Source organism: Salmo salar, chromosome 15, assembly GCF_965601325.2.
Source record: "Salmo salar chromosome 15, fSalSal1, whole genome shotgun sequence".
Lineage (NCBI taxonomy): Eukaryota > Metazoa > Chordata > Actinopteri > Salmoniformes > Salmonidae > Salmo > Salmo salar.
The window spans coordinates 53,554,506-53,565,439 of record NC_138305.1 but is presented as its reverse complement, the minus strand read 5'-3'; the positions used below and the strand labels follow the sequence as shown (position 1 = coordinate 53,565,439).

At 42.0% G+C, this 10,934-nt stretch overlaps 1 non-coding gene across 1 annotated transcript; it reads left to right on the top strand.

Moving 5' to 3' along the window:
• The first annotated feature begins 2,948 nt into the window (after window positions 1–2,948).
• LOC106571645 (uncharacterized) lies at window positions 2,949–8,025 on the top strand. The gene is made up of 2 exons (XR_014380633.1): window positions 2,949–3,098; window positions 3,561–8,025. It is a non-coding gene; the product is annotated as an uncharacterized LOC106571645 (transcript).
• Window positions 8,026–10,934: the final 2,909 nt, after the last annotated feature.

Here is a 10,934-nt window from a genome sequence, read left to right as displayed (position 1 = left end):
AAACAGCAAGTAATGCAGGTGTAGAAGCACGGTGGCTAGGAAAAACTCCCTAGAAAGGCCAAAACCTAGTAAGAAACCTAGAGAGGAACCAGGCTATGAGGGGTGGCCAGGCCTCTTCTGGCTGTGCCAGGTGGAGATTATAACAGAACATGGCCAATATGTTCAAATGTTCATAAATGACCAGCATGGTCAAATAATAATAATCACAGTAGTTGTCGAGGGTGCTACAAGTCAGCACCTCAAGAGTAAATGTCAGTTGGCTTTTCATAGCCGATCATTGAGGGTCTCTCTACCGCTCCTGCTGTCTCTAGAGAGTTGAAAACAGCAGGTCTGGGACAGGTAGCACGTCTGGTGAACAGGTCAGGGTTCCATAGCCGCACGCAGAACAGTTGAAACTGGAGCAGCAGCACGGCCAGGTGGACTGGGGACAGCAAGGAGTCATCATGCCAGGTAGTCCTGAGGCATGGTCCTAGGGCTCAGGTCCTCCGAGAGAGAGAAAGAAAGAAAGAAAGAGAGAAATAGAGAATTAGAGAGAGCATACTTAAATTCACACAGGACACCGGATAAGACAGGAGAAATACTGCAGATATAACAGACTGACCCTAGCCCCCTGACACATAAACTACTGCAGCATAAATACTGGAGGCTGAGACAGGAGGGGTGTATTTTTCCGTAGTGTATTTCTGTATTGTTTTAGTGATTCACCACAGTGAAGCCGTAGGCTCAGGTTTTCTGGGTCTCTATGTTTTTGGTTGGATAGGTTTCTCAATTCTTTCTTAGGTTTTTGCATTCTTCATCAAACCATTTGTCATTGTTGTTCATTTTCTTAGGTTGTCTGCTTGAATTTTTTTTTATTTGATAGGGAAGCTGAGAGATCAAATATACTGTTTAGGTTTTCTAATGCAATGTTTACACCTTCACTATTACAGTGAAACATTTTGTCCAGGAAATTGTCTAGAAGGGATTGAATTTGTTGTTGCCTAATTGTTTTTTGGTAGATATCCACATTGCTCTCCTTCCATCTATATCATTTCTTAATATTATTCAGCTCCTTTGGCTTCGATGCCTCATGATTGAGCAAAGATCTGTTCAAGTAGAGTGTTATTTTGCTGGGTCTGGGACGGCATAGGCCCACCCACTCGGGAGCCAGGCCCAACCAATCAGAATGAGTTTTTCCCCACAAAAGGGCTTTACTACAAACAGAAATACTCCTCAATTTCATCTGCTGTCTGGTCTCAGACGATCCTGCAGGTGAAGAAGCCCGATCTGAAGTTCTTGGGCTGGCGTGGTTACATGTGGTCTGTGGTTGTGAGGCCGGTTGGACGTACTGCCAAATTCTCTAAAACGACGTTGGAGGCGGCTTATGGTAGAGAAATTGCACGCTCTGGCATTGTGTTGTGTGACAAAACTGCAAGTTTTAGAGTGGCCTTCCATTGTTCTCAACACAAGGTGCACCTGTGTAATGACCATACTGTTTAATCAGCTTCATGATATGCCACTCCTGTCAGGTGGATATGGATTATCTTGGCAGAGGAGAAAAATGCTCACTAACAGGGATGTAAATACATTTGTACACAAAATGTTTGCGAAATAAGATTTCAGTGTATTTGAAGAGGTTGAAGCTCTTCTGACACCATTTTATGATCTTAGTCAGATACTGTATGATGGTACTGCACAGCAGAGCACGAGCAAATGATTCAGCTTCAACACTTTTGTGATCAATTTTGTGATACCCGAGCCCTGTCCATACACGGGACCAACACTTTACAAGTTGCATTCAGTATATGTTGGTAACCAGCTTATAATAGCAATAACAGAACCCTGGAGTTTGTGGTATAAGGCCAATATACCACTGCTAACGGCTATATCCAGGCACTCTGCATTACGTCAAGAATAAGAACAGCCCTTAGCTGTGGTATATTGGCCAATTACCATACACCCTTGTTCCTTATTGCTCAATCATAGTAGTCAAACGAGTTAAATCAACATCCATTGATGCACTAGCGGTTCTGAAATTCCTTTATTATGTCATGTCAGAAAAGATAGATAGTGGCTCACAGTAATTATTAATTAGAGGAAAACCGAATTTAGCTTCTAACGTCATTGCAAGTTACTACGATATTCCTTCTTAATTGGCTTGATAACCTTACAGAAAAAGGGTTTATTGTATAATTTGTGTTACTTTTTTGGGGGGCCTAATTAGTATGCATTTTGTGCGGGTTTTGAGTGGTCATTGGATATTGTCTTGACCTGGCAACCCTGGCTGTCGCAAGACAGGACAATGATAGAGATTTTGCTCGTGAAGTTAAATTGCTGACGAAATTTCAAAACGATTTGGAGCACAGTTGAAAAATTTACGAGCTGACAATAAAGTGGACTAATTAGAAAAATAAAAGCAGTACTTTTCAATGCATGAAATATAAGAGGTGTGCAGTGAGAGCGTGAGAAGAGGGTCAAATGTGTGTGTCTCACGGCCAATGCGTGACCCATTGTCACTGTGAATTTTCAGGAGTAAATCAGATTAGGCTACTAAATATTTTATTGTGCTGCCTCAACAGAAAAAACAGGACTTGGGGACAGCCACTATCTGTCTTTCTGAGTTAAAACTGTCCTTTATGAGAGATGTGGTCGAGAGTGTTTAAAGCCTTCCTGTTAGGTTGTTTTTATTTTGTTTATATTGTATTATATTGTATTGTATTATATTTTATTATATTATATAAAATAGTTTTTAATTTAATCGAATAAAATAGTGTGTTACTTTTGTCATTTGTAAAATAAAAATGTCTACCATCAAATTGAACCCATAGCCTACCACAAATATTGCATACAATCGGATTAATCAGATAATCTGATCACATTTAAATGTTCAAATAATTGCATTCTGCAGTAGCTAAAACGACCAGGAACAAATAATGGCGAAGACGTTTTCCGCCCGTGCACTTATCATGGACGGTAGTTAAAGGCTTGTTTTGAGGAAGGTGGAAGTGTTAGCTCATATAGCAAGCTAATTCTTTTTTTTTGTAAAATAATAACGGTATTTATTACTTAATTATTAGTTCGTGAGACGTGATTTAGCAATTTATAAAGGTTTCCATATGGTGAGTTGGCAGAAATGAGTCGAATCAATGAATTGTGTTTCATACATGTTTTAGTAGCTAGCTTAGCTAACGTTAGCTGTTTCAAAAGCAACCAGCCTCCCATGTTGGGATTCCCTAAGAGCAGGTTCTGACTAGAGGGAGTACAGCTACGACCGGAAATTACTTTTCCGTAGCAGGTTAGTATAATTTACTCAGCAGGTTAGGAGACTTAGGTTAAGGTTAGGAAAAGGCTTGTGTTATCTAAAATGTTCTCCTAACCTGTAACTAAAAGTCACTTCCGGTCGTAGCTGTATCGAAGTAGGATGTTTTTAGGGAATCTCGTCTCACATGGCTAAGTTTCAAATTGTATTCTGTTTGATATAATTTATTGCATATAAAGGTAGCCCGTGTTGGCAATTTAGTTTACAAATAATATAATATTTCACAATATTTGTAAATGACTAAATGATTTGTTCACTACAGATGCTGTCCTCCCATATTGGCAGCTGGGCTGTGCCACAGAGGAACTAGAATGATGACATCCTAAGAGTGGAAATAATACTATATTGTTAGTGGACACAATGCTAGCTGGCATCATGGAACACAGGAGGCCACAAAGCAAGAATTATCAGTGTGTCACATGCTTGAAATGCTTTTCTGCTCCATCCAAACTACAGAGGCACATCCTTTCGCACACAGGACAAAGACCATTTGTGTGTCACCTCTGTGAAAAAGCATTTAGGCAACTAGCACACCTGAAATTCCATATTAACACACACCTTTATCCAAAACATATTGAACGGAAGAGCAATGTAAAGTCTAGCTTGCTTCCAAGTGGATATGAAAATGCCCCTCCTATAAAGATAGATAACTCAAATGCATGTTTGCAGACAGGCTCCTTGGACACATTTGGTGCAGAGGGCACATTGGAGGTGGGCATCAGTCCAACTGCACCTGTCGACAGAGTTGAGGAAAAATCTCTCTGTTCCTCTCGCTGCACCGCTGAACTCAATCCCCAACACTCTGCGGTCGAGAGGTTTGAGAAGCAGCACACAAAAGACGAGCCAATGAGGAACCACGATGACTGGAGTGAACCTGAGAAACAGACACTGCATGAGGATAGATCCTCCAGAGATGAAACAGTGGACAAACATACAAAAATAATTGAGAATTCAAACTCTCATAAATGCCCTGAGTGCTTTAAGTGCTTCAGCGCCCCGTCCAAATTAAAGAGCCACTGCCTGATTCACACAGGCCAGAAACCATTTCAGTGCTACCTATGCCGGCGTGCTTTTAGGCAGCTGGCCCATCTAAAGGTACACTACAGCATTCACTCTGGGGTCGCCAAGTCGCGGAACTCTTCACTACCACGACAAAGTCTCAAATCTATTTCCCAACCCCAGCGGTCAAAAACCTGGCCAAGGAACTATCCATGTAACATGTGTGGAAGGAGATTTAAACAGAAGAGACATTTGATAGTCCACCAACAAACTCATAAAGTTTCAGAGACTGCTGTGCACCCTCGTAAGTTAAATAATATAAGTAAGGCCTACCTTCCCCCTCAAAGTAATTGTGCTTCCAAAGTATATTTCCAAAACTCTGAAAGTTCTATAACTTACAACATAGAGGCGAATGGTAAGAGACAACTAGATGTAGTTGAAGGTTTATACAACTTATCAGAAATATTGCATGACGGCGCAAAACATGCATCACAGGAGCATATTGACCTCACTCGCTCCCCAGACAACAGGAACAAGTCGCCTGTGTCTAATCGCACAGACCACACACATACAAGCACGCGTAAGGCAAGGGAAAATCAGTGCATGATATGCCTGAAGAAGTTTGACTATCCCTCCAAACTCTCCCGACATCTGTTGGTCCACATGGGCATCAAGCCTTTCGGATGCACCGTCTGTAGTAAGTCCTTCAGACAGCTCTGCCATCTACAGACTCACATGAAGGCCCACTACATAAAAAGTGACAATGTTTCGAAAAGAGTAGAAGATACCCCCGACCAACCAGGGGATATTATATTCAAGAACAAGCCTGTTTCTGCGGTGAAGAGAAATCAAAGTGAACATTTAGACCAAGTTTCTCAACCTCGGGAAGCCAGCAGAGGCCTCAATGAAGTTGATTGTTTCCTAAGCCAGTATGTTTTACCTGTCAGACCTACCTTCAGTCATTGCTCCACTGACAGTCTCTCCAACTATGGTGCTCAACAACCTGCATGGAACCCCAGTGAGAAGCTGCTACCTGGATTGGACACTGACACAGACAGGAAGTCTTCAGCAGAGCCAGTATCTCTCAGACAAGGACATAAGACAGACTACAAGAAGACCAGTGATGTATTTGACAGCACACCGACACACCATTCACTAATAGGCAAATCCAAACAAAGGAGTTGCATCTTACAAAAGAAACCCACAATCCATGGCAGAGGGCGCTATTGTTGCCCAGTTTGTTCAAAGCGCTTTGACGCTCCATCCAAGCTACAGCGGCATTCCCTGGTTCACACAGGACAAAGTTCCTATCAGTGCCCCACTTGTCCAAAAACGTTTAGACAAAAAGTTCATATGAAGGTGCACCAGTCTGTTCATGAACAAGGGAAAGAGGCTAAACCCTCTATTAGTCATAATGAAGACAGGCAGACCAAGTCTTTATCAAGACTGAAAAGGACCCCATGTTCAAATGGAAAGGACGTAGTCATCCATAATAGAAGTGAAAATACTTTATCGAGTGGCAGTGATCTCTCTGCTGTCCCTCTAGTTCAGTTCAACTGCCCCCCAACCAACGACGTCGACAGCCAAACACTGCTTTCTGTTGCACCTAGGAAATCAGGGGTGTACCAGTGCATGGCCTGTCTGAAGAAGTTTAACTGTCCTTCTAAACTCTCCCGACATCTATTAGTCCACATGGGCATCAAGCCTTTCAGATGTACCATCTGTAGTAAGTCCTTCAGACAGCTCTGCCATCTACAGTCTCACGCGAAGGTCCACTATAATAAGGCCACACTGCATGGGGATGAACAACAGAGGAACATCAACTTGGCTCAACTGGACAACATTCCCCTAGAGGATGGGACTGTTTCGGAGGGACACATCTTTGCAGGAGGTCTTCATCAAGATGAACCAGGCCCAAGTCAAAGTTTTGGAAATTACAAACAAAATAGTAATTACAGACAAAATGGTCATGGTGGTGAATCATACAATCACTTCTGTTTAATAACAGAAAGTGCAAACCAATCAACAGAAATCAACAGAAAGCATGAACCAACCCCAAACCCTAAACAGTCAGAAGACGTGAAAAGCATGAAGTCCGAGAATAACTGGAGTATTGCTGAGGAGAAAGAGGTGGAAAAGTTTCCCTCGCATGAATATTATGGGCAGCAAAACCACCCCCAGCTTCCTAACTGGTTAAGCCCCTATCCATATCACCAAGAAACCACCAAAAACAAACAGGCATATCCTATTGCTAACCAACATGTTTCTTACCTGGAGGATAGACCTAATTTACAATATGGTGCTAAAGAGGAGGACGGGTTAGAGGGTGGCCTTAGGTCAGAGTTTAATGTTCCATATAAGTCAGAACCTCCCAACGACCTTCACGTCTGCGCAGGCTGTAGTCAGTGTTTTACCACCAAGAGGAAACTGAATCATCACAGGTGTTCTCAGAGACATTTAGAGAAAGAGAGACGGGCGAGCTCGTATCAGTGCGCTATCTGTTTCAAAAGCTTCGAGGCTCCCTCGAAATTGAAAAGACACTATGTTATCCACACAGGCCAAAGGCCATTTCAATGTACAGTGTGTGGAAAGGCTTTCACTCAGGCAAGCCATTTGAAGACACACCTGCAAATCCACAGGTAAAAGACTTGGGACCGTCATCTACTGTTTAAGGACACATAACAGATCTCCACACACTCATATGTTACTTTGACTACTTACCTTGCCATGCTCCTCTACCCTCCAACATGAGATTTTTGGATTGCAGAATATGTTCATCCTGATGAAAAAGTAAATATTTTTTATGTTTCTTTTTGTGCCTTCTATTATAGATGGCGTTATATGGTTCACTGAGTTTGTACTAATGTAATTATGTGTGGTGTATTAGTTGATGCTAACAATCTGCCTATCGTATTGCATACTGGTATTCACAGTGCCTTCAGATAGTATTTATAACCCTTGACTTATTTCACATTTTGTTGATACAGCCTAAATTCAAAATTGATTAAATGGATTTTTTTCCCCCGAACACATGTGATTCAGGCCGTAACACTTCCTGAAGGCACTGTATTTGTAAATAACTTATTAATATGTAAGTACAACAGCAATCAGTTCTTCTGTTTCACACACATGAAGTATACACTAGTAAAAATGTCTTCAATGCAATACTCTGGCTGGCCATATCATTATGTTGCTATTTGGTTATAGCTGGAAAATATTTGATTTGGCACTGAGGTAGGCATTGTTTATTCTCAGATGACAGGATCGATGCCATCTGATAACACTTACTCGGCAGGTCATTTCATTATGGTTTCGCAGTACCACTTCTTCACACAAGATGGCATCATGTCTCTGTTTTGGTTAGTTGAGATGCACTTTGAGGGAGAAGCATCTGACTTCTGAGAAAAAGGTGTAATGTGGAGACGTGTCAGTGTGAAATAAACTAGTTTTAACATGGTACATGAAATACTGAGTTAGGTTTTAATGTGAATGATTGCTGTTTTTTGATCACATGTCGTTAGAATGCCATTTTCTGTTTGACATTTTCTATTAAACATCTTACTTATTTATAAATGTGTACTCATTGGAAGCATTCGAACTGCCTTTAAACCTGATGTAAAAGTTACCTTTAACTGGGTGTCCATGTTGTGACAAGATAAAAAAGCTTATTGACCTGTTAGGGATTTACAGAGTATGGATTAAAATGGATTCTTTTCCTCTTAAAACCATTCAAGATTGAAGCGGTTTCTTTAAGAATTTCACCAGATTTTACGTTATGTGAAGTATATACAGTATTGTATGCAGTTGTACTGTATATGCTAATGAATAATAGCAGTTTTGTCCAAGCTTGTTAGAGCAGTTCATTGGTGTAGATACATCCATATCGCTTGTGCTATGGGGATGTGGGAAGGGATTGGGAGAGGGGTTCATTTAGGTCATTATGGGTATCTAAATGAAAATCTCCCTAAATGAAACATTTTGGTCTTTACTGAGGCACCCGAAAGTAAAATTCCAATTAAAGTAATGGAGGTCAGATATTTTTGGAGTTCCCTGTCCACGTAAAAATATCTCAAAATACCTCAATATGTAGACGCAATTGACCAACGGCAAAAAAAACACAGAGGATGCTACGCTGAACCATGGATTTACCCTCACACAATAGTTTCTTTTGTTTCTGAAACACACAGTTGTACATTATATGCATCTTCCTACTACTCAGAATGTTATCAGAGTCCTCAGAACCTCGTTTAAGAAGTCATGTTGTGATTACAGCGCTGTGGAATAATCTCTGACATGCCTCTGGTGTATGGAGACATGGGATCTAATCCGAGCAGTAATAGCCCCTCTTGGATTAGATGGCCTTATAGTTGACCGAGAGCATCAACCCTATGGAGAGACCTGTTAAGATTGGATAGATAATCGTGATTTATAGCACTTTTATAGCACTATTCATTACATAAAGAACCTAAAAGCACTGTAAATCAACAACAACAAAAATGCTATTAAAAAAACAAAACTTAATTTAGCCTAATCATCATGAGTAGATGGACGATCAAGAGACTGAAGGTCGAGAAAGTTCATGGTGGATCTTTATGGAGAGAAAGGGTTTACTAAGTGGAGAGCGGTAAGGATAGATCTACACTGACTGTACAAAACATTAAGAACACGTGCTCTTAGGTCGGCAGGTAGCCTAGTGGTTAGAGCGTTGGGCCAGTAGCCGGAAGGTTGCTGGATCGAATCTCCGAGCTGATAAGGTAAAAATCAGTCTTTCTGAGCAAGGCAATTAACCCACTGTTCGTCGGGTGCCAAAGACATGGATGTTGATCAAGGCAGCTCCCCACACCTCTCTGATTCAAAGGGGTTGGGTTAAATAAGGAAGACACATTTCAGTTGAATACATTCAGTTGGACAATTAACTAGGTATCCCTCTTTCCATGACAGACTGACCAGGTAAATCCAGGTGAAAGCTATGATCCCTTGTTAATGTCACTTGTTCAATTGACTTCAATCAGTGAAGGGGAGGGGACGGGTTAAAGAATCATTTTTGAGAAATGGATTGTGTATGTTGTGTAAGACAAAAAATATTCTAAGTGCCTTTGAAAAGGGTATGGTAGTAGGTGCCAGGCGCACCGGTTCGAATGTGTCAAGAACTGCACCGCTTCCCATGTGTATCAAGAAAGGTCCACCACCCAAAGGATATCCATCCAACATTACACAACTGTGGGAAACATTGGAGCCAACATGGACCAGCATCCCTGTGGAACGCTTTCGACACCTTGTAGAGTCCATGCCCCGATGAATTGACGCTGTTCAGGGCAAAACGGAGTGCAACTCAATAGTAGGAAGGTGTTCCTAATGTTTTGTGCACTCAGTACAGCTACATAGTTCTAGATTGAGTTTGTGCATCTCTTTCACATACAGACCATGTACAGTCGACCTACTGTTGTATTGATGACAAACAGTACATCCCATCTCATGCATCCCTCCATTTGGCTGTATGTCTGACACCTTAGTGCCCTAAAAGCCTTTTAAGTCCTTCATGTTTACACAGTCACCAGTTCATGTCTGACAGAGGGAGGGAGGGAGGAGTACCGACCAACCATCTCTCAGGTTCTCCCATCCTGTTCCCGTCAGCCATTAGTCTAGCAGCGCTGCATGAAGCTGCAAGACGGTTCTAAAATAACTTCAGGCGGATGGGAAAGTGGGACTTATGTATTTATTATGAGCTGGGAAAATGTATCACTCTGACAGCATCGGCGATAGGCTGGCGAGAGCTCTGTGGCAGAGCTCTGCTACAGGCCTCGACAGGCCTCGACTTTATGAATCGGGTTTGAATCAATAACTAGGGTACGGACAGGGCTCGGGTATCACTATATTGATCACCATCATTTTGAAACTGAGCCATTTGCTCGTGCTCTGCTGTGCAGCGCAGTCAAACTATAGCTTAGTTTAAAGTGCCGCTTGCACTCCTACAGTTTTACCTGACACTGCATGCACACACTTAGTAACTCTAACCCCCTCTTTAAAATGACTGATTCACACTAGTCCTTTAAAGTGCCTCTCTGACACACACATGCATGCATACAGAGACACATACACACACACACAGCAGAGACTATTTAAAATTTCCTCTCAGCATAATTGTCACGGAGGCATGGTTCTTCTGTCTGCATTTTTAATGTGCTGAGATTACAGAGAGGGCCGTGAGCACTAAGCTTCACATCGCTTCTTCGCGGGTTAACAAAAAAGGGATAAACCTTTAAGATTCAGCCACCCACAGAGGTTTTGACATCATCTGCGCTGTTAATACTCCAATGTCGTTTCAGACCTGCTGAGCAATGCACTTTGTCTGAGCCCACAGAGTATAGCCCTGCATGGGCATGCATTTTGCTACCAGCTCTCACAGTCTCACGTCAGAATTAGACATGAACCCATGTTTCTCAAATGTCAAATTTCGAAGTGTTTAAGGTTAAGTTCAGGCCTTGACAGGCCAAGGCAGGCAGGGGTCGATAATCCAGAGCAGAGGCCAAAGTACAGGACGGCAGGCAGGCTCAGGGTCAGAGACAGGCAGTGGTCAGGCGGGCGGGTACAGGGTCAGGGACAGGCAAAGGTCAAAAACCAAGAGGACGAGAAAAAG